The 24,298-nt window shown below is 37.4% G+C and overlaps 1 long non-coding RNA gene across 1 annotated transcript; it reads right to left on the bottom strand.

Annotated features, from left to right (window-relative positions):
- Positions 1–21,848: 21,848 nt before the first annotated feature.
- LOC129451651 (uncharacterized) lies at positions 21,849–23,706 on the bottom strand. The gene is made up of 3 exons (XR_008646835.2): positions 23,512–23,706; positions 22,656–22,687; positions 21,849–22,119 (listed from the first exon to the last, which is right to left on the bottom strand). It is a non-coding gene; the product is annotated as an uncharacterized lncRNA (long non-coding RNA).
- Between the last annotated feature and the right edge of the window lie 592 nt (positions 23,707–24,298).

Raw genomic sequence — 24,298 nt, 5'->3', positions numbered from 1 at the left:
AAGACAGACAGACATACACACAGACAGACAGACTGACTGACAGAAAAATAGACTGACGAACATACAGGCCAACAGACAGACAGAGACAGACCGACATACAGACAGACAGATGGACAGAAGGACAGACAGACATACTCACAGACAGACAGAGACAAACAGACAGACTGACTGACAAAAAGATGGACTGACAGACAGATGGACAAATTGACTGACAGACAAACAGACTGACAGCCGGATGGACAGACAGACAGACAGACAGACAGACAGACAGACACACACACACACACACACACACACACACACACACACACACACACACACACACACACACACACACAGACAGACAGACAGACAGACTGACTGACTAAAGGACAGAAAAATAGACTGACGAACAGACAGGCCAACAGAAAGACAGAGACAAACCGACATACAGACAGATCGACAGACAGACAGACAGACAGACATACACACAGACAGACAGACATACACACAGACATACACACAGACAGACACACAGACAGACATACACACAGACAGACAGACATACACACAGACAGACAGACAGACATACACACAGACAGACAGACAGACAGACAGACACACAGACAGACAGACAGACATACACACAGACAGACAGACAGACAGACAGACAGACAGACAGACAGACAGACAGACAGACAGACAGACGGGCATACACACAGACAGACAGACAGACATACACACAGACAGACAGACAGACAGACAGGCAGACAGACAGAGACAAACAGACAGACTGACTGACAGAAATACGGACTGTTAGACACACACACAAACACACACACACCATCAGACAGAAAGACAGACAGAGAAACAGATGGACAGACATAGAGACAAACAGATATATCGACAGACGGATGGACAGACAGACATAGAGACAAACAGGCAGACCGTCAATGAGACAGACAGACAGACAGATCTACAGTTTGAGTGATGTTTGAGTTTCTGTTTCAGTCAGATTTGCCTTCATGTTAAAGTTTTATTTGATGGTTGTCTCTCTCGCAGACATAGCAGGTTTGTGAGGAGACACAACAGTCCTGTGAATCCATCAAGACACAGTACATTTATCATGCTTCCCTCTCTAACCAACCTGTACTGACAAACCACACCTCTTTGTGTGTGTCCCTGTGTGTGTGTGTGTGTGTGTCTGTGTGTGTGTGTGTGCGTGCGCGTGCGTGTGTGTGAAGAGAGTCACACCAAAGTAAGACAGGTGATAAACACAGAGGAAACACAGCATATTAAAAGTGTAAGGGGGTGAAATGTAGTAAAGTTCTTATAGACATTCATTTCAGTCTAGTTGTGATTAACAAAGAAAAACAATAAAAGAAGAAATACTGTAACATGATTCATTTATTGGTGAAGAAAGAAAAAGCGAGAAAGGTGTACACGTCTTTAACACGTTTGTTGTTATGGTTTGTAAAGCGTTGGGTTTACTGTACGTCTGCACTGATCACGGCTGACCAGAACGACAGACGATCCCTCATCGATTTCATCACATCACCTGAGATCTCAAGTGTTTGAGGATTGCGTCCACTCGCCCGTCTGCTCGCTCGCCCTTTAATTGCTTTCGAGCATCTCCCAGCGTTTAGGGTCTCTGTAGCGGGAACGCAAAGAGCCATTACGCCCCCCAGAAGCTTTCAGCGCTTGACAACTGACATTAATTACAGCACTTAGTACAGTTTTTAATTACACTCAATTATGGCTCTGGCGTAATAACTGATAGGTAGATTGATATTCTGATAGTTTGCTGAGAACATCCTTTTGTGCTGTTCCAAATTTACCAGAGTAATTATTGTGTTTCTGAAGATGAAGAAATGGATGTGGTTTGCCGTGATGACCTCTTTGACTCCATCCACGCTCAAGAGTTTATTGGCACCAGAAACAACATCATTCTTCATTTCAATGCAGAAATCTCACTTTTCTTTCTTTTAGACATTTCTACTTTGTTAATCTCTAACACTTCTCATTACGAGCTCAGACACACGCTTTGCAGAAACTCTGAAGATGACTCAGAAACATCATAATAATTGCTCTTTTTAAAGATATATTTATATAGAATCAGTCATTGAAACTATGTTTGTTGTGAATATCAATACCAGTATTTCAACTGAGCACACTATTCACACATTCTTCTTCTTACTTTACATTTTCTCCATTGTATATACCATGCCTGTACATATACTTATTGTCTATTGTGTATTTTTAAATATTTGTACAACTCATTTTTTGTCTTTTTTATAATCTGTGCATTGTCACTGTCATTCTGTTTGTGCTGTGGTCACCAAAAGAAATTCCTGTATGTGTAAATATATCTGTCAATAAAAGCTCTTCTGATTCTGATGTATTGTGGAAGGAGATCTCACGCTGTCTGTAGATGAGATGGACAAACATGATCATTATAAAACATCTCAGCAATGCTCACTTCACTTCTCTTTCATATAACATTCTGGAAACTCTAAAGCCATACAGAAGAAAATGATTTAAGCCCCGCCCCTCAGGCATGCGGATGAACATGATTGGCTCTGGTTCCCTCAAGCACTCTTGGATGTAATCTGGATGTTCTGGATCACCGTGTTGTAAATAACTGTGATATGAAAGTGCTGTAAAACAGACCCGGGGCTTTATTTATAAAGCGTGGGTACGCACAGATTTTGATGGTAGAGTGTGCGTACACACAAATCCACAGCAACGGTCATATTTATAAAAACAGTCTCTGGAAAAGTGTCAGGGTCTGAGCAGACGTACACACTTTTGCTTTTCCGATTGCTGCAGGTTTTTAGAAATATCACACGCACACCCTTTTGAAAAACACATTTAGGAGGATCTTTCTACAGTAGTTTATAAACGAGGGCCCTGTTCTTCCAAGAGAAGATAGAGAAGATCTTAAAACCCACAAGCAAACAGTTAAAGATTGAATGATCGGTTGATGAACAGCTTTAATCTCAGGATGACGGTGAACGCACTACTGAGAATGATCGGTCAGTGAACGGGGTTTGTGGGTTTATGAAGGATTCAGTTTTATTGCTCTCATGTTGCTGGAGGATTTCAACAGGGCTCAGATCAAGCCTTTAACCTTCACACACTCTCATGTCATCTGTGTAATGTTTCAATCTGATTCTTCACATCTTTGGTTAAATCAGATCAGCGGTTTGTTTGTTTGTTCTGGTGACTACACGACTCTGACACACTGCTGATGTGATTCACTGAAGACAAGCAGACTTCTCAACCTTCAGGGGTTTTGTGGGAACATTCAAAATAAACGCCGAAGTTTCTCTGTCGCTATCTTCAAACTATCTTCAAAAATCATCTTAAACCCATATAAAATAATAAAATATCTGATTATGTTTAACTCTATGAAGTTATTTAACTAAGTTCGGGGGCGTGGTCATGTGATCCAACTAATCAGCATGAAGAGGTGCTTCCCTCACCCATGACCCATCCCTCCTCCACCCCATCACCTCAACCTCAGCTAGTTTCATTCATCCCAATTTCGTAAATATTTACATCCATGTTTGTGTATTTAAATATACAAAATAATTACTCACAATACAATACACACATACACATATATAATATGCAAGCACAAACTTTTATTTTGTATGCAATTAATTGCGATTAAGAGATTTAGGAAATAGTGTAAAGAAAAACATGTAGACTTCACTTTTTTGTTGATTCATTAAAAGGTCCAGTGTGGAGTAAACATCATCTGGTCCTGATGTCAATGTTTTCATGAGAAGTTGAAAGATGATTCTGTATATTATCAAATAATCTTTCATCATTGAGTCTTCTGTGTTCTGATGATTGTGCTGCTGGATGAAATGATTTTTTTAATGACTGTTATTTTGTGTGATGTGCCGCTCAATAGATTTGCTTGCTGTCTAAAACAAACCAGGACAACAGACACTGAACGGTGAGCTGCTGTCAGAGTCTTTATGAGATTCAAGGAAACATGTACGAGTTTGTAAACACACAGTAACTGTGCTGAGTAAAGTATGGATCTGTAAATCAACATTCACTTTATGAATCAACACACACACACACACACACACACACACACACACACACACACACACACACACACACACACACACACACACACACACACACACACACACACACACACACACACACACACACACACACACACACACACACACACACACACACGTAAACACAGCAAACACATATGACTATAACATCAAAACATCATCATTTACAAATCTATCGCTTAAAACCCACTGTATTTCAGCAAGCTTTTATATGAAACAAATCTCATTGACCTTGAATGCATCACAATCTGTTATAGTTACCTGACTGCAGCAAAATCCATCACATCACATTACCTGAAAAATATAAAGCAGCATATTAACAAACAATCATGTGATCACTCAAAGAATCAACATCACTTTACCTACAACACCCTGGATCTCATGCTGCGTAAAAACGTTTCTCAAAAGTGCATGCGTGTGATTTATAGAAGAAACCGCAGACGTGTGTAAGCCTCACTTTCAGATGAGAAATCTATAAATCACAAATGATTTTGATATTCTGAGCAGATTCAGATCTCCATCTTTAAATGATGCCTAATTAATATCATTGACATATAAAAGACGAGCGGTCAATGTTTAAATCCTCTACGAGCAGCATGAATGCTTTATATAAAACCTGCAGCAATCACACCAGCAAAAGTGTTGTTCAGACCCTAATGTGGTGCTACACTTTTCCACATCAAAGACCGTTTTTATAAATCTGAACGTTACTGGGGATTTTTGCATACGCACACCTTACGATCACAATCTTAATATATGGAGCCGTGCTGTTTTAAGTATTTTATAATCAGTATTCATTCTTATGTGACACTGTTAAGAAACTTAGTGATAAAGTCTCCACGGATGACATCTAGACTGAGATATTACATTTTTTATGTCATGCATGCAAAATTGTTCAATGATATTAGCATGTTTTTATACCATAGTAGTCCTATAGTTTATGTAACATCATTACAGACATCATGGCACACATAGAGTATATAATTTCAAGCATATGCTTCAGATAGGACACACAGAGCAATGTTTCTTATGTTGTATCGTTTGCTGAATTGTGGCTTATAGAGACATCATCAGACAGATGAGGTAAGACAAAACATGAAGTAACACAGAATGAAAATGTTTTAAACAGACCTCTTACTGAATGAAGTTGATATTGTGGTCACATTTGTCTGGTAAGGAAACACATTATGTCATATAAATGTGGAATAATGTCATTCTGGTGGATATGACTTAAGAGTTTTCCTCAGTCTGTGGAAAGACTCAGATGTGTGTGTGTGTACAGTATGAGTCGTTCAGTGTTATTCCAGCAAACCCGCTGTGAGGTTTCAGACATCATTCCATGGAAAATCAACTTTCCTTACTGCTGGATGCCACTTCAAGAGCTCTTGTGTGACAATTCATTTGTCAGACCAGCATATAAACATTCACTATCAGAAGCAGACGCGTGTTTTTGTGCTTTTGATATTGACCCTTACAGAATTATCATAATGGCTTGACAATCAGGATTCATATTCAGCCTGAGCCAATCAAAACACTGGTGCATCATGGGAGATTTGTGAAAGTATTAACGTGAAAATGACATAATGTATGCTAACCCATACTGTACTTGCAATGTGATTTCACCGGCAACCTCCGGGTTTAAAACTCAGTTTTTCATTTTGGGTCAACCGGTTCTGTAGATAGCGATAATAGACAATTCACTTTTATTCTGCATTTATATCATATTTATACTTACATAAATAATGTTCTTATGTCACCCACAGATGAGTTACAGGAAAAAATCTCATGTCTTATAATAAACCTTTTAATGAAAAGAAAAGGTTTAAAAGATAAAGACACCATGAAGAAAGTTTTCATGTAGTCAGAGTGTAAAGAGATAAAGGAAACGTCTCTTTGACTTCTTTAAATTGACTGCAAACAATGAAATGAAGCTGAAAGCAAATGAAGAATTTTGATGCATTGGCAACACACAAATACAACGTAGCATGTTATTTACTTTACTCTCTTGAAATGTTCTCCCTTTTAATCTTAATAGTCCTTAATTTTCATTAAAATTCTTTTTAATGTGAGGAATGTACAGTTAAGTTCCAGAGAAATTTTTTTAGGCACCATATAACTTTCAGATCATAAATGTTTACCTCCGTGTTTATATTTTACGAAGGCTTTTTATTGAGAATCAATTAAGCACGCACTTTCACTGACCATTTGCTTATAAGGAGTTGATTTTAATTTACACCGTTTGTTGAAAGTGCCATTTCTGTGTCAGAAAAGAAAAGGGCAAAATGTCATTTGTGTATTTTATTCTGTGGATTTATAAATGAGTGTTGAACGCAGGAAAGCATCACATCCACAATAATAAAAAGCAAATGACAGCGAGACAGACCCCGAGAACAGACGGGATGAAAATGAGTCCCGCTCATCCTGTTAACAAACATGAATAACAAAATGGAGGTATAATGGTTTCAATTTCAGGCGTGTATGGAGACGAGCGACCCCCTGCCAGCAGAAGACAATCAGCCCATCGGGAGGCGCGGAGCACTGTCGCCTCGGGCCGTTACCACAGTGTGTAAAAAGTCCTTAATAAAACTGACTTTATACAACAAAGTTCCACATTACAGGAGTATAATCATCTGTTCAAGCGCACGCTCCTCCATTAGACCCAATGACAGCTTGAAGGATTTTCAATTTGATGCATTTCAGAAGTTCAAAGCACTGAAATGAAGCCAGTCGAATTTCCATCAGACCATTGCATAGACTTTTCTTACAAGATGTCGCGGCTGTTTTAAACTAAACCTGGTAAATAAACAATGCTTTTCTGTCGCAGGAAAATAACTCAAGGAGTTTGTCTTTTTAGGCAGAATATTTCTCGGCAGAGGTCTGGTAAAGCAGCGGTTTCAGCATGTTACCACGATATACAACCTGATACAAACCTAATACACAATCTGATGATGCACACCTAAATACACACCCTGATGTACACAATGACTGTGTCTGAAACCGCATACTGTAGAGTAGGTACTGAATAAAATGAAGTACCTACTTACTTGATGTTAAAACAGTAGGTACTGTATAGTATGAATCCTGGTAGTATGAATGAGATTCGGACGTACTACATCCGCCATGTTGCTACATCACGTGACATACGTCTTCATCACGTCATGTCATTTCAGCGCGAAAAAAGCCGCATGGGTACTTTTCGCATACTGTTTTTCGAATACTATGTATTCGGACATACTACTCGCCTCGTCTACTGCTTTTCGCGTACTATATAGTATGAAGTAGGCGGTTTCGAACGCAGCAAATGACTCTGATGATGCACTCCATTGCCCCCTTTCCATCAGAAAGAACCAGGTGCTGGTTTAGAGCTAGTCCTGATCTTAGTTTAAAGTAGGTTTGAGTAGTGAGCGTTAGGGTTAGCCTTTTCATGGGCTAGAGAGCCACCACAGAGCCAAGTCTTACGTCACTGTATACGTCTCATCTTTCCCAGCAATGTTAGCACGGCAGCGCCAAACACAAACACACCATTAACAATGTCGGACGTTGGGTCAATGGCTTTGTGTACCTACATTTGCATCCAAACGCGGAGAATCCAATGTGTGTGTGCAGCTTGACATAATTTATATAAACTAGGGCTGTCGTAAATTAACGTGTTAACAAAAATTCATTTTAACACCACTAATTTTGTTAACGTGCACGTTGGATAAATTGAGACGCAGCCTTAGCGAGTAAATGTGACCCTTGCTGGCTAAATGATTCAGAGGTTTTCATAAACATATGAACATTAAGCTCTTGTCTACCGAATCTAATGCTTTAAATGGTCGCTGAAGATCTTAAATGATGTTTATTTGTACGTTTTCTGAGAGGTGTACCATCCTAAATGTTTAACTAATACACAAAGAATGCATGTCCATATGCAGATATTTACATGCAACCTATTGGAAAGCGCCCAATCCTAATATATATACGGGGTATTTTAATTATTCGTTATTATATCATTATTATTCGTTATTTTCTATATTACTTCCACTTAAGAAGAGTTCTGTACTTTTTATTTTAATGAAAATAATCTCTTTATATAAATATAATTTCTTTATATAAATACTATTTTGTACTTATAATTTCGTTATTTTATCATCTGCGCTTTCCAATAGGTTGATGTAAGGGGGAAAAGTATAGCTTTCTTCCACTTGAGAAGAGTTGTGCACTTTTAAACACTTTATGAAACAAATATGTCTTTACATAAATACTTTATTCTTCGATTTAAAAAAAGCCATAATTTCATCAATTTACTAACCCAAGTAATGACTCATCCATGCTTTCTAATAGGTTGCACGTGAATATCTGTGCATATGTGCCACCAGTACTCCGTCCGAGCGGGTCTTGGTCTTCAGCACCGCGGCGAGCAGCCAGCAGCACTCCAATGCGCAGCTTATTAATACCAGACAAAGTGAACAAGTTGGTATTTCTGGCCAGAAACATCGACATTTAAACATGGTCTGTGTAACGTTATGTGAATCGGTCTGATTGTTGTTTCCGTTTTCTTGTTCTTGACGTTCGCAGAATTCTGGATTTATATTTTAAACTGCCGCTTCAGTGCAGTATAGCCACAGAGCTATTTAACAATGAGCACAATCTCCCGAGACACTACAATATGCTACTAATAATTCATAAATAAGAGCTGTTTTCTTGTACAAAGTTAAATATTTTAAATGAGATGTACAGTGTTAAAACATGTAAAAAAGACAAGATTCTAACAATGTCAAGATCAAATGCCTGACAGGGTGTGTGTGTGTGTTTTCAAAATATTTTCAAAATAAAGAAAAACAAGACAAAGCAGTTTGTGTAAGTTTATGAACAAAATGATCAGAACAAAATTGTTTGGGATTCTAGGGGCAACAGGTGAAATCTTGCCTAGGGCAGCAAATTGGCCAGGGCCGGCCCTGAGTGCAGGACTTGCTTAAAAGAGTTATTAAGAGAGATAAAACATGAAAACAATATTCTATTGCATTGACTGACACATCTGAAGCGTGTGCACACAAACGTGCGAGTGCCCGACCCCCATATATGCACACAAACAGACTTACACCTTTAAAAATATCTGTTTTGACAAGAATTCACACAGATATAATCTGTTATGTCTTAAGAAAATGTTCATGGAAAAACATCTGATGTGTAACATTATGTTCAAAACCAACATTAAAATACACTAGCTCTTAAAGCTTTCTGTCTCAATGTCAATCAAAGAATGAAAGAAAAAAGGTTTACATAAATTGATATTGTTTTTGACTCTGTGTGTGCCAAATCTATTCGTTTTACCAGTGATTTAAAGGTATGGATGTGGTCATTTTTGTGGTAATTTAGGATTTTTCATGAATCAAACTTTGCTGACTCTTTTAACTTCAGACAGGTGTTGTTCTGTCATGTTTTGTAAGATTCCATCAAATCATGCATTGTTTTGATTTTTTTTAATACAGAATGTAAAAATATAAATAATTTTTGAAAATGTGTTTATTATGAATCATTTTGCCAGCACGGGTCACAAATGATGCAGCAGCAAATTCATATACAAAACAATGGCTGATGCTTCTGTCGAAAATGTAAACAGGCTGGTGTAAACATACATTTGCATACAGTCTCCAGATTTTTTTCATGCCAATGTTGATTAGAGTATTAAAAACCTGAAAAGTGTTAAATTAAGGTAAATTTAGGACAGATAAAAATGTGTGAATTTGCGATTAATGACAATCATGCAATTAAACTAGATTACATATTTGAATCAATTGACAGCCCTATATAAACACTATTTAAGGTTATGACTTTGCGTACCTACATTGGCATTCAAACGTGGCAAATCCAACATGTACATGCAGCTGGACAAATTTATATAAACAGAGGTTGCAATGGAGAATAACGGTATGAGCATAACATATTTTTTAATTTACACAGAACAACGTTAGCCTTAGCATGTAACCCCACCGCCAGCCCCTGACGCAAGCAGTTCTTAAGTCTAGAAAAGCAATGTTTTGGTGCTACTCAAGAACCACTTTTCCTGGTTCAGAGCTGGTGCTTTGGGTGTCAAAAAAAGAAAGAACTGATGTGAAATTAGGCACTGCCTCTGAAACTGCACTCAAACCGCCTTGTTGGAAAAGAGGCAGTTAATAAACCCTCATGCACACCCTGTTATAAACCCTCATACACACCCTGTTATAAACACTCATACAGATCCTGTTATAATACCATAAACACCCTGGTGCATGCTGGATGATCTTCAGCTGTCACAAAATGCTAAAACCTCTCTCCTAATCTATCCTCTTGTCTGTCAATCTGCTAAAATAAACACAGTAGATGCTCCGCTGTTAACCGTTAACACCCTGCAAGGATTTGGGGGGAATTCAGTAAGAATTAATTGTGCCTGCTGATAGCTCCGTCTCTCTCTCGCCTCCCTTGAGCCCACTGAGTTTTAAATGAGCTCCTTAAGTGCAGTGCGAACTGGCAAATAAAGTTGAAAAGTCACATGAGGGGAGCTGCACTGTGATTGGCTCATCACCCTGTTAATACACTAATACTTGTGCTTATGGCAGGTTTAAAAATGCGTGTAAATCAGTTAAAACATGGTTTAGTAAGCATGCAGCTCTGTTGTGTATCCAGCATATTTTTATAATTAAAAAAACAGTTTAGTTAATTGACAACAACTTAAACCTGCCCACTGAACTGTCTGGTCAAGTTCTGGTTGGTAAATGTGAATTCGCTTCATAATGTTCAAATGGATGGTTCTAATTCAGGTTCACGCTAAATTCAAAAGCAAATGAATGTGATAAAAGACAAACTGAAAAACAAGGCTGCCTGAAAGAAAACAGCTGAAGAAATGTGGAGTTAATACGGCGCTGAAGCGTTTGGGTTGGACTAACATCTGTCTCAGGGTCTAATTCTCCATTCTAATGTTGTATAAGTGAGTCTCTTGGCTCGGCGTCTCTTTAGACACTTAACCTGATATTCACCCCATCATTTCCACAGATAAACAGACTGAATAACAGCTAATCAGCAAGCGAGAGCGAGTGAACATGCGGACAGATGTGATGCTGCGCTACAAATCAATCTGCAATTACTCTCCATTCAACACAGATGTTTCTCCATCTCGCTCTGAGACGTCTCATCTCTTTCCTAACGCTGAATGAAAGGCACATTGACAAAGTGTCACTACTGATGAAAAATATTCCAGCTGTGTCAGTCCGCCTGAGATTATTTGTGAACATGCTGCTTGTGCAGTGTGTGTGTGTGTAAGCGTGCATTAGCACTTTGATAACTATTAACTAGTGTACTAGTCATCAGATCAGTAGTGTTGCTGAGAGAGATGTGTTGTGCAGATGAGATGTAGAGGTGAAATGACAACATCTTTAGTTTCATATTCATACTGCTGCTGTTATGAAGTCTCAGTCACTTACAGTTTCTCTCCCCATTCGTTTTAGAACACACACGCACGCACGCACGCACGCACACACACACACACACACACACACACACACACACACACACACACACACACACACACACACACACACACACACACACACACACACACACACACACAGTCAAGCATACATGGTTTACGGGGACATTTCCATGGACGCAATGTACTTTCTACTGTACAAACTGTTATATTGTATTCCCCTAACCTACCCCAATCTCTAACCGCCTGGGGTCCGAAAACGCGGCGCCGCGTTTTGACGTGTTTTTTCCTTATCATTCCAGAATCAACTTAAAATACTCCATCATTAATAATCATACACTTGCATGTTTGACATAATTTGAAACGGTAAAGGGTCTTCTTTAATATGTGTACATTCCATATCACAGCCTCCGGTCACATCAGAACAACAGGACTCCTCACTAGATATGTCATTCCTCTCTCCAGCATCCCCGCTTTTGACCTTCTCTGGAAAAATGGAGGAACTGGTTTATGCTGGAACTAAACTATCCCACTCTATTGCTGCAAGCCCACAGATTTCAACCAGAAAACAGCAAGCCCCAAAACCACCAAAGCCAGTGGGCCCAGTTCCCCCTCCTCGTCCTGTGAGAGCTCTTCGGTCTCTGACACAACGCCAAGGCACACACCCTCCTCCATCTGCTGTAGGTGAACCAAAAACAACTGATAATGGCTCTCAGTGATGTGTGTCGGGTTCCTGCTATGAAAATACTAATACTTTTATCAAATGTTTACAAAAGCAGGAACTCAGTGTGCCTATATCTTTCTCTATTTCTGTTTTAGTACATGATAGAAAGTGTAAGGCTAGATCAAATCGTGTGGCAAATCAATCTAATCTGCTGCCTGTTACTTGTCAAACTAAGATCTCTGCTAGGGAAAAAAATTGTACTATTAAGTTAGCACTTTTAAATATCTGTTCACTTAAAAACAAATCACTTCTAGTCAGCGACTTAATAGCCACAAACAACCTGGATTTTATGTTTCTAAATGAAACATGGCTAAAAGAAAGCTACAGTGCAACAGTCCTTAATGAAACAGCCCCTCCCAACTTTACCTATTTGAGTTTCTGCAGAACTGCTAGGAGGGGTGGAGGTCTTGCTGCTCTTTTTAAAGATGTCTATCAATGTAAGCAAGTGTCATTTGGGAATTACCCGTCTTTTGAACATCTAGGTATTGTGTTGAAAGGTACCCCACACATTCTACTGATCATTATTTACAGGCCCCCAAAATACTCTCCAGCATTTGTTGAGGACTTTACAGAACTGTTATCAACGATTTCCTCAGAGTTTGACTGTTTTGCTATTGCAGGAGATTTTAACATTCACATAGATAAGCCAGAAAGCATTATGACAAAAGATGTCACAGCTGTTTTAAATACTTTTGATCTGACTCAACATGTACATGGACCCACACACAATCGTGGACACACTCTAGATTTAATTATCAGTAAGGGTGTAAACATTTCATCAATTGTGGATTATTGTAATGGCCTCCTCACTGGCCTTCCCAAAAAGACCATTAGACAGCTCCAGCTCATTCAGAACGCTGCTGCCAGGATTCTGAGCAGAACCAGAAAATATGAACATATTCACACCGGTCCTCAGGTCGCTACACTGGCTACCAGTTTATTTATTTATTTATTTATTTATTTGAAGAAAAAGGGGAACAATACATATTAATGAACATTTTCACAATGTAAATATGTCAGATTGTAGCCTTAGGCTAATTTCCATCTGTAGACCCCTTGGCAGGTTGATGTTACATGCCAGTTAATAAATACATATAAAACACTATACCAGTTACATTTAGGATTGATTTTAAAGTATTATTAATGGTATATAAATCACTCCGTGGACTAGGACCGCAATACATTGCTGATATGCTCATTGAATATAAACCCAACAGGTCACTCAGATCATTAGGATCACATCAGCTAGAAATACCAAGGGTTCACTCAAAGCAAGGAGAGTCAGCTTTTAGCTATTATGCCAGTCGCAGCTGGAACCAGCTTCCAGAAGAGATCAGATGTGCTCCAACAGTAGCCACATTCAAATCCAGACTCAAAACACATCTGTTTAGCTATGCATTTACTGAATGAGCACTATGCTGCGTCCGAACTGATTGCACTATATTATATATGCACTATTTTAATTATTTTCTATTTCTCTTGTTTTTATTCTTATTTTTAACTGTTTTATACTTTTATTCCTGTTTTATTCTTTTTCACACATTTAAACAGTTTTTATTAAAATCACATTTATTTTCTTTTAATTGATATTTTAAATTCATGTATCTTTGATATTTGTTTTCTCATTTCTATGTAAAGCACTTTGAATGACCTTTGTGTATGAAATGTGCTATACAAATAAAATTGCCTTGCCTTGCCTTACATTCACAATAACAAGAGATCTTTGTATTTTTGTCAAATAAAGAAAATAAACAGGGTGTGCATCCAGACATTTCTGTCTCCGCCAGCTGTCTCTCAAAACACGTTACAAAAATCAATTGAAACTCCGCAAATACTCGTCACACAAACCTGATACACATATCCAAATTAAGCCTGATGTCTTTTAAACAAGCTTATTATAATCGAAAACAAATAATGTCTGTTTATATAATCTGCATTGAAGTAAAGAGAGTACCGTTTTTCCTGGCTGACTTCATTATCTTTAATGCGGTCACGCCCTCAGGCTCTACACGCTGTTGACATGGTAATGAGGAGCAGCTCAACACAATAACAAACAGATGAAGTAAAGTTTGATCAGATTTAAAAACGTTACCGCATGTTTGGATTATACACTTTATACACACCCGTGAGGAAGATCTTCATTTATGTCTGGACATTGAGGAAGAGAAGCGTTTGTCTTAACTCTCTTACAGGTCTGCATCCCTCTCATCAGTATAAAACTATGAAGTGGAAAAACATATTCACACTTTTTGGACATAAAGTTATATGGTAACATAAGCCACATGAAGTTTACAGCTCTGTTGTTTATCAGTTTCTTATACAAGTTATGTTTTTGAATAGAGTTTGTTTCCAAATAAACTGAAAATGTCCTACTGACCATCATTTCTCTTTTGATTATATTGTTAACTTATTAAACCTCAAACAAACATGTATACATTTGTCCTCACATTCTTTACTGTAGTTTCCTCTCACATTCCTGCCTCATTATGCAGCTCATTATGCGAGCCTTTGTTTGCTAGCTGTCAATCAATCCTTCTCGCATACAGCCCCTCTAAACAAAAAGTGTCTTACAATTTCTAAATCAATATATTGTTTTATGTGAATGAGCAGGCAGGATGATTTTCACATCATTTTAAAGAAAAAACTCTAGACTACTAGATTATGTTCAGGAAAGTCTTGTTAAACCATGTTTAGTATGGGTTTTGTGGACTTATATCAGTGACTTAAAAATTTAGCTTTTTTAAAAACCACGCATAAACATTATTCTCTCAAAAATACAAACACGTACATACATGTAGCTCATATAATATTGTAGCCCAGTTTGTGCTGAACGCAGTGTTATGAGACACTTGCCATTAATATGTTTAAAGCAACTGAAAAAAGACCAAATGTAAGAACATGTCAGAACCTCTGACAGTGTCCCCAATGTCACAAAAACCTGTTGCCAGTCTTTAATCTATGAAAAACTACCATTTAGTATTTTTTTTAACGTTTCAGTTTATGGGGACACATTTAATGTGTTGTCTCTATACTAACACAACTTCTCTGTTATTATTCATTGTGCTGCCCACCAGGGTCCTGCAACATTAGATCAGAAATGTCTTGTCTGCAAGTGTTCATTTATCACAAAATAGAGTAACACGAGTAACCAACTCATTTAAATTTCAGTAATTGTAACTGCGTTACTTGATTTAAAAAAAAACTTCGTTACATGTTAATTACCGCTAAAAGTAGTGAAATTACAGTAAAGGAATTACTTTGTAACCCGTTACTGTGCGACACACAGACACAAAATCATTGGTGGTGTGAATGCAGCTTAACTCTTTCTCCCTGCCATCCCTTTAAAATGGCTCATATGTAAACATTATATTTTTGTTAGCCATCATATCATTTATAGTCAGGTGAACTAAAAGTGAATGCATCAGTTAGCAAAGCATTAGCAGCAATCTTGAATTATAAACAGTTTAACTAGCTTAAGGTCATTTTCTTACATTGAATTCATTTATGCAAGTTAGCAAACAAGTTAAAACATCTCACGTCACACTATGACAATATCAAATAGGCTACACACATCTCATGTCACAGATTTGAGCCTGGTAAAACTGAGCTTATTTCTGAACTCAGCAAATTCATTTCAGGTGCATTGACTGGTCTGGAAACCAAAGATTACATTGCTGATCTGGGAACAGATGACCTGGTGATGAGATGATGTAAGATTCCCTCTCTTGGGCACAGTTTAACAAATGTTTTTAGAGTTTACAGATCATAACTGTCGGTTTAACGCAGTTCTGAACAAAAGTGCAGTCAATATGCTTTGTATCACATTTGAATATCAACTCAGTCATAATGATTTTATTATTTGTTAAAGGCACCTGTGGGCACAGAATCACTCACGGAGCAAGTGAAGTCAAAGTAAATAAAATCAGCTGATGTGATCATGTCAAGTCTCACAAAAAAATCACCTTTCATTTCAAACAGAGAGAAATAAAATCACAGCTGAGGAAAATGATCTTACATTTCCTTCATTTTCATTTTGTAACATCAAAAAAGTCATGTTTGAAATTAGACGCTTATCTCAAGAAACATTCATTCAGGCAGACATTAGATAAAGCCATCGAATGGGCTGACAACACAAATGATGCTATCTGACTCACTGTGGAAATGGGCAAAGTGTTTTAATTAAACTGATTTTAAAGAGCAAGTATTATTATTCGATTCATGATTCATGACTCCTTTGGTGTGTAAGTGTGTGTTAGTTCATGTTAATGATATGCATAAGGTACAAACCCCAAAGTAAACAAGAGTTATCATCTTCAACGTAAATCTCTTTTCTTGGACTACAACAAACACACAGACTGTAGACAACAATTTACTTCCTGGGCCTGTTGACGTGGACATGACGCTCATTTTCATAACTCCACCCACTTCTGACTCACAGCCTGTAAGTAGTTTATGTTTTCATATTTAAAGAGTTTACTACTGACTAAACCATGATTGAAACACAAGTTTTGAGCAGTGCGGAGTAGCACTTGTTGTTTCTATGATCACAAATTTAGACATGGGTTTTATGTTTTAGTATCCTTAACTTACCAATCTGTAATGTTCTGCTCAAGCTGCTCTGGTAAAGTTAATCAATCAGTTTGGTCATCTGCATTTTCATACAGTAATATCAGCTTTAAGTCATGAGGTCTCATATAAATCATCAACATACAATAAAGTTTGGTTCACATTACTGTTTATTCACTGCAAAAATAGTGTTTTATTTAAGCTTTTTCTGTTGATTTCCAGTAACCATCTTGGAATATTTACGAATTTACATTATCATAGAAATATTGTGTGGTAAACATTTCGGCCTGTTTAAAACCATCTGTCACGACATGAAGTGGAGTTTAAAGTGTAATTTTCAAATAATTCAAAGTCAATTACTCCTCTTATACCACGGTTACCACAGACATTGCTCTGGTGTTTTTTTTTTAAACATTTGACAGGTCAGGTGTGTGTTTTACAGAAAAATAATCAACAACCATGAAACATTTCTCAACCAATCAGAATAAAGCATTCAACTGACTACAATGTCAACAATGATGTGTGTTTGCCCTTCATTCTCTGGTTTAATGTTGACTTTAGTGATTTATCCATCAGATATCTGAGCTCAGCCTGAGAGATCAGGGTCTCATTTATAAAGCGTGCATGCGCAGAGATTTTGATCGTAGCATGTGTGGACGCAAAAAATCACAGCAACGCTCAGATTTATAAAAATGGTCTTTGACGTAAAAGTGTTTAGTGCTACGTCAGGGTCTGAGCAGCACGTTTGCTTGTCCGATTACTGCAGGTTTTTGGAAATGCAAGCCATTCCTGCTGCTCAAAAAGGATTTAAACATTGCCAGGTGCTCTTTATAAATGGTTTCAGCAGTAATAACATAAACAAACGTAACTTCCGGGTAAATTTCCACAAAGAATCAATAACAAAAGTCTTTTAAATGTGCAATTTGTAAGATATTTGCAGTAAAATGTCCAAAAACCACTAGGCCAGTGTTATATATTTTGTCCAGCTGATTACTATCAATATCTGTAATGTTTTCAACTACTTGTAAACCGTGAGAAAATTTCCATTAAAAACATTGACACGGGGCAGTGCAGTCTCCTGTCAATGACGTTAATATCCATGTGACCCTTTGTCACCGCCTTTACTGATGTAAAAACCACATGACAACAGTGATCGAGTTCGAAAAAATAAAATGGCGGCCAAGGAAGCGACTGGAGCACAAATTTTTTGTAAATAAAGGTATATTTTAGGGCTGGGTAAAAATACCGATTCATCAATGCATTGCAATTATTTGTTTCTCAATTCAATATCGATTCATCAAATCCTATGAATCGATTCAGCCCCCCCGGCCAGTGGCGGCGCTGTGGGCAACACTCTAGTGAGAGCGTTCAGCGTTGTACAAGACGTGCTTTATCAAAACAGAAAGATCAAAGATGGCAAACAGCAGCACTTCTTTCAAGCCTGCACCATCAACATGATCAAACATTAGTAATACTACACACATTATTTAAAAATATACTCAGGTACTTAATTGCTTGTGTATTTACTTATTATTGAATCGATATCGAAGCAAGTAAATCAATATCAAACTGAATCGAACCGAAGCCTCAAGAAACGAAATCGAATCGAATTTTGAAATTCCTAACAATACCCAGCCCTAGCATATTTTCACTTTTTACACATTTTAATTGCATTTCTAGCGAGAAATTAGTATTGTAGTTTTCAAATATGTGATTAGTTATCACAAAGGCGCTCTCTGTTTATATTTTAAACACGCTGCCTTTGAAGTGCATCTGAAAGCCTTTCTCTGAGCGGCCTTCAGGCCTCCGAGGCCGAAGTCATGTCCTCATGAGGCAGCGAGGCAACAAGTCCTCACAGTCCTCACTGCCATGAGTTTTCGGACACAGCCAGTGTCGTGTACAAATGCGGAACTATGCGATAGCGCCTGTTGGGCTACGCGCTTGCTTATGGACTATGGATTACTCATTACCGTCTGCCGCTGGTTGTGTCAGCAAAGACAGCTCCCGTAAGCGTACGGGCCAACCAAACGACCCAAGAAGAGTTTGGAACAAAACGAGGGAGGATCAATTTGTTGTTGCATTATCTGGATAGAGAGAGCTTCACGACAACATTTAACTAGACAGAGATTCTGATCCTGCTTGTGTTTTACGCGATGGGTGAGTTGTGTTGATTCGTAACCCTTCAAAAAACGTATGCTATTATATTGATCACAACATTAGTGTGTAGATTGTAATCAGCGCGTCTTCCCGCGGACGATATGCACATCAAAAGGTATTGTACAGCAATATAAACGGTCATTTTAAGACACTTCACAATAAGATTTGTACTCTCAATACATTATGTGAAAAATCATTGTAGATTGTAAGTTGAAAACCGAATTTGGACTAATATTGCAACATCTATGACTGAAAATTTCGTTTTGAACATCACATATAAAATTACATAATGAAATAAACGATGTCCACAAACGCAACATTTATAAGACTTGATTACCTTATCCGTCAACGTGATTTCTCGTCCGCGTCTGATTGATGGCCATCAGCGGTTGAGTTAAAGACTACAAATCCCATAATTCCACGCTGCTTCAGAGCGTCATTAAACAACTTAAACAACGTCATTTGATGTTATTGTGTTTTGGCGCCATCTAGTGGTAAAAATTCTACGTATTCCCCTTTAAGAGTGGTTTCTCTCTGATAACAAGCAAAATTAACAAGTAGATTACTATACGTTCATATCATAGCTAAAGTATCGAAAACTACATTGAGCTGATGTCATTGTGTAAAATTTATTATTATTATTATTATTATTACAATGCTTATCATTCAGGGCTCTTCTGTTGCTCTCTGCTATTTTGAAAAGGTCAAAGGTTATCTCATCTCGGCAACTCGTGCATCAAAATATTCTACGAGTTGCCCGGTGGAAAATACCACATGAGGGGGTGTTCATGTGCAATTTCCACGTCAGCTTTTGGTATTTACCATAATTACCAAAGCAAGTGAAGGCAGCATTAAACCCTCATGAGAATCAAATGAACAAAAATGCAAACCTACAGACAAATCTGAATGCAACTATATACACTACAGTTCACACAAAATGCAATTTTACTCCATAATGCCAGGTGTATGACTTCAGCCCAACACATTTAGGCCCGATTTCACAGACAAGGCCTAGCTAAAGCCAGGACCAGGCCGTAGTTACGTTTAAGCATTTTTTTGTAAAAATGTCTTAGAAAAGACGTTACTGGTGTGTATGTGGCACTGGCTTATTTTAAGATCTGTTATTGCTAGTTATTGTCAGTTTGACAGGTCTTATCCTAGTTCCAGAAAAAAATTTATGTTTAAACTACTTTAATTTAAAAACATCTTGCCCTAACTAATTTAAACATACTGTATATCGGTGAAATTGTTTTGTCCCAAGATGAACATCTGTAGTGTTTTTTGTAAGGCATGTTTGTAAAAACTTCTTAATTGTCCTAATATAAATAGGGCCTAGTCCTGGCTTAAGCTAAACTCTGTCTGGGAAACCACCCCATAGTGTTTTAATGGCACTGAACAGCAGCCGCATGTTTGAAGCCCATCAGAGGACTCCAATGGGTTACATTAAACTAAAACAATGACAAAGTATGAATAAAGTTTCACATTTTTACAAGTATTTTTTAATTTATTGGCATTAATAATATAATTTTTGTTAAGGTGCAAAGTAAAATTCAGTTAATTTCTTTATGAAGTTTTCCTCTGTCTGTCTACCATTAGCAGTGGGCCAGAAACAGTTGACAAAGACCTGAATGAAAGCGTCCTGAATTTTAGCTCACGGTGCCGCCAGCGGCTAAGAGTCGTTTCTAAGCAAACGTGAAGTGTTTTTCTCTGGGTGTGTCTACAAAACCCCGCACTGATTTATTTCAACAGAGAGCAACACAAAGCCGCAGTCGTACGCTCACCATAACGCATGATGGAGAGCGCTTTGTGCCCACTTCATTAATTTTCCGCCCCGCATCTCCGACCCTCATTTTGCTTTAGGCTCTGTTTTGTTCTCCAAGCCAATAGAAACGGCAAAGAATAATTGATGCCCCGAGACTCTAGACAAGACAATAGGTTACAACAGCGGCCGGCGTTAGATCGAGCGCAAAGAAAAACTGGACGGCCATCATTTGGCCTCATAGATCTCTGCAGACGCTCGCTGGAAGTCTTTCAGTACAGATGTGAAGATTGAATTCAACTCCTGCCTGCTACTCCGCTTAAAAAAATCAACCACACAAAAGTTCATGTAAAACACTAAAAGCTGTTTCACGCATGACTTTCTGCATTCTTATATTTGCATAAATCAATCCGCTTGTTTAAAACAATTAGCTTCATTTTGGCCTTTACAGTAAACGATTTGGCATGTGCCATATTAATGCTTTACTATTATATAAAATACTATACATTTATCTACTTAAATTAAGCTGATTATATTATTGTAGGCTATTTAATGACAGATTCAGTGGTGTGACAACATGCCCCACTCAGATGTCAATGCATATTAAACAAAAACTGTATCTTTACTCCAGAGCAAAACTATTTTGCATCAGTTTTAGCATTGTAGATGCGGAAAATTATATTAGCAGAAAATTGGGCCGAGTGCTAGAAATTGGTGTATTTGATGATGTGTTTTTTTCTATTTTGAGAGAGATCATTTGGAAAGTTATGATGAAACATATACAGTTATTTATTGCATTAGGAAAATACCATATACACAAAACAAAATGGGCCCTTTGTACACCAATTTTGTCACATTTTATGAATGATTTCAACTTATACAGTACCCCTTTGGAAAAAGTAAAAAACAAAAAAGGTCTGAAACGTGTCATATTTTAAAAGTACTCAATTTTTTGTAATTTTATTTTCTCTCTTTATCTTCTTTCTTCTCTGGTAACATATGACTAATATCTCTTGTTCGTGTGGCATTGAGCAAAATGTGATTTCTGTATTTATTGTTTTTGTATAATAAAAAATCTTTTCTCCTGAGTAAAAATGCTTGAACACATGATCATGGGTGAGTCACATGGCTTTAATTTCTCCTCATACATACACACGCTATAATGATTAATCATTTTCTTTCTTATTACAGGACAATGTAAATAAAACCTCCGGTCACATGTCGATCATCTCCTCTCAGTGCAGGAATGTGTTGTATTGTGGAATCATAGGAAACGGTCTGATGTAGTTTTGTTAGTGCACTTGACTTTAGTAAGCAGTATTCAGTGTCATCAGTCAAGCAGGACTGTGTTGAAGATCCAGATGATGCCATTCCCCTCCTGCTAAAAACAACAAATAAATAACAGGAATACTACTACTATCATCATTCATGATCAATAATAATAATGGCAGATTGGTCAGCATGAAACCCATGTAACCTCTCAAACGTGAAGCATTTCTGAGTGAAAATATTCAATGAGAAGGAGGGGATTGAATTTCTCTGTTGCTATGCGTCCAGTGAACACTGACACCGTAATGATCAAGACGTGGATGTGATTTAAATAAGATATTTACTGTATAAACAGATCTATAAACACAGACACTTAATGAATGAACAGGGTTTCTCTTGTACTGTATTGTTATACGCTTTCACTTCATTATTTAATAAGCATCACTTTCTACCCGTCTGAACTCTTCTCCCATCTCCTCTGATGATCTTCAGACACATTTATGATTGACAGATACTGGAGTATTGTTTAATCATTATTATATTCTTATTATTATTATTCTGAGCCTATTATTGTTGCTTATTCATTAAAGAAGTCTAGTTATTATCTTACACAAGACATGAAGTGTAATGTTTGAAAACAGCACTGACCATCTCCAGCTTTCATTCTGAGACTCTGAGATCTGTAAAAAGAATACAGTATACAGTTTACAATACAACAAAATAAACAAATCATTAAACTCACAAACGTCTGATTAAATACGGCAACATATATGATCACATTCATTTCTCATGAGTAAGAACCAATGAGATTTGAGTTCTGCTTATTAATCATTCAGTTCAGATTAATTGTATGATTACTGTTTGTACAGTGACAATATATCTTTATTATACCACGGGCTGATTAATGCTTTATTCTGATGATCAATTACTCATTACTTAAAATCTTTCTGTGTTTAGCTGAAGAAAGTCATGAACCTCAGAGATGAGAGTGAGTAAATCATATATATATTTTTTAATTTCTTTAATTTCTGGTCTTTTTAGACTCACATAAACCTCATTGAAAAAGACAGCTAAAACTGGTGAGCTGGTAAAAAGTTGGTTTTTGCTAGTGTAGCAAGCTGGTTTAGCTGTGTCTGGTCACTTATGCTGGTCACACTGGACTTAGCTGGTCAGGCTGGAAGACCACCAGCTTGACCAGCTTTGCCAGGCTGGGAGATCTAGCTTAAACCAGTTACTGACACTCTAAACCAGCCACCAGCTTATGGTTGTTTTTTAAAAAGGGAAAATTAATAATTCACATATAAAGTAGAAAAACACACAATTCTATCATCTAAATATTTTTTTAAAACGTGGTTTATGTAGAGGTGTTGTAACAGTGATCTGAATGACTTTATAGCACACAGGCAGAAGTGATTCAGTAAGATACGTGCGCTGTCTAAACTGGTGTGTGAATGACGTCACGGTCATGTGATCGTGTGTGAATGAATATGTGAACGTAACTCACCGCTCACGGGATGATCAAGTAAATGATCAAAAACAAGAAGATATCAAACAGCAGAAAGAGCCAGAAATCAAACCAGTACGAGTGTTTGGGCAGAGACGGCAGAGAGTTACGTGTGGCTTCCATCATCTCCCTCACACACACGCGCGCTTCCTGCTCACTGCAGACAGCGCCCACTTCCGGCTCACTTCATAATAAAAGTCACGCATGCGCATCGCACATTATGCAGGACAAACTTTGATAACATACATTCAAACGCTGCTAATATCCATTTACGATATAAACATTATTATTTATTTAGAGCAACAGAAATACTGTCACCATTTACTCATCTTTGCAATAAACCACATAACTCAGCATATGTTGTTGTGTTTTGGTGCTGTACTGATGACCATGCTGGTGATCAGTCACAGCAAACCAGCACCAAAACACAACAACATGCTGGTCGTGCTGGTGTACTGTCTGATTTTTTTTCAGCAGGAAAAAGTCTTTATTAAGCTCTTTTTGTCAATAAATAATTAAATAATAAATAAATAAAATGCATTAAATTATTTGTTTATGTCCTAATGAACTGCTTTGATGAGTGTCTTTATTGTATTACATATTTTCTTTTACAACTGGAATTTAGGGCAGGCACATTACATGCTTGATTTAGTAGCCTATGACATTTAGTTTGTGTCACAAATTGCCATTGTTAGTTGGTATTGTGAGACGGGACATATTTATTCTATAAAGAGCATTTCATTGGATAAAATTTTGATTTTTTTTTTTTCAGAAGAAAAATACTATA

The sequence above is a fragment of the Misgurnus anguillicaudatus genome, chromosome 21 (assembly GCF_027580225.2).
Source record: "Misgurnus anguillicaudatus chromosome 21, ASM2758022v2, whole genome shotgun sequence".
Classification (NCBI taxonomy): domain Eukaryota; kingdom Metazoa; phylum Chordata; class Actinopteri; order Cypriniformes; family Cobitidae; genus Misgurnus; species Misgurnus anguillicaudatus.
This window is presented reverse-complemented; position numbering and strand designations above follow the sequence as displayed.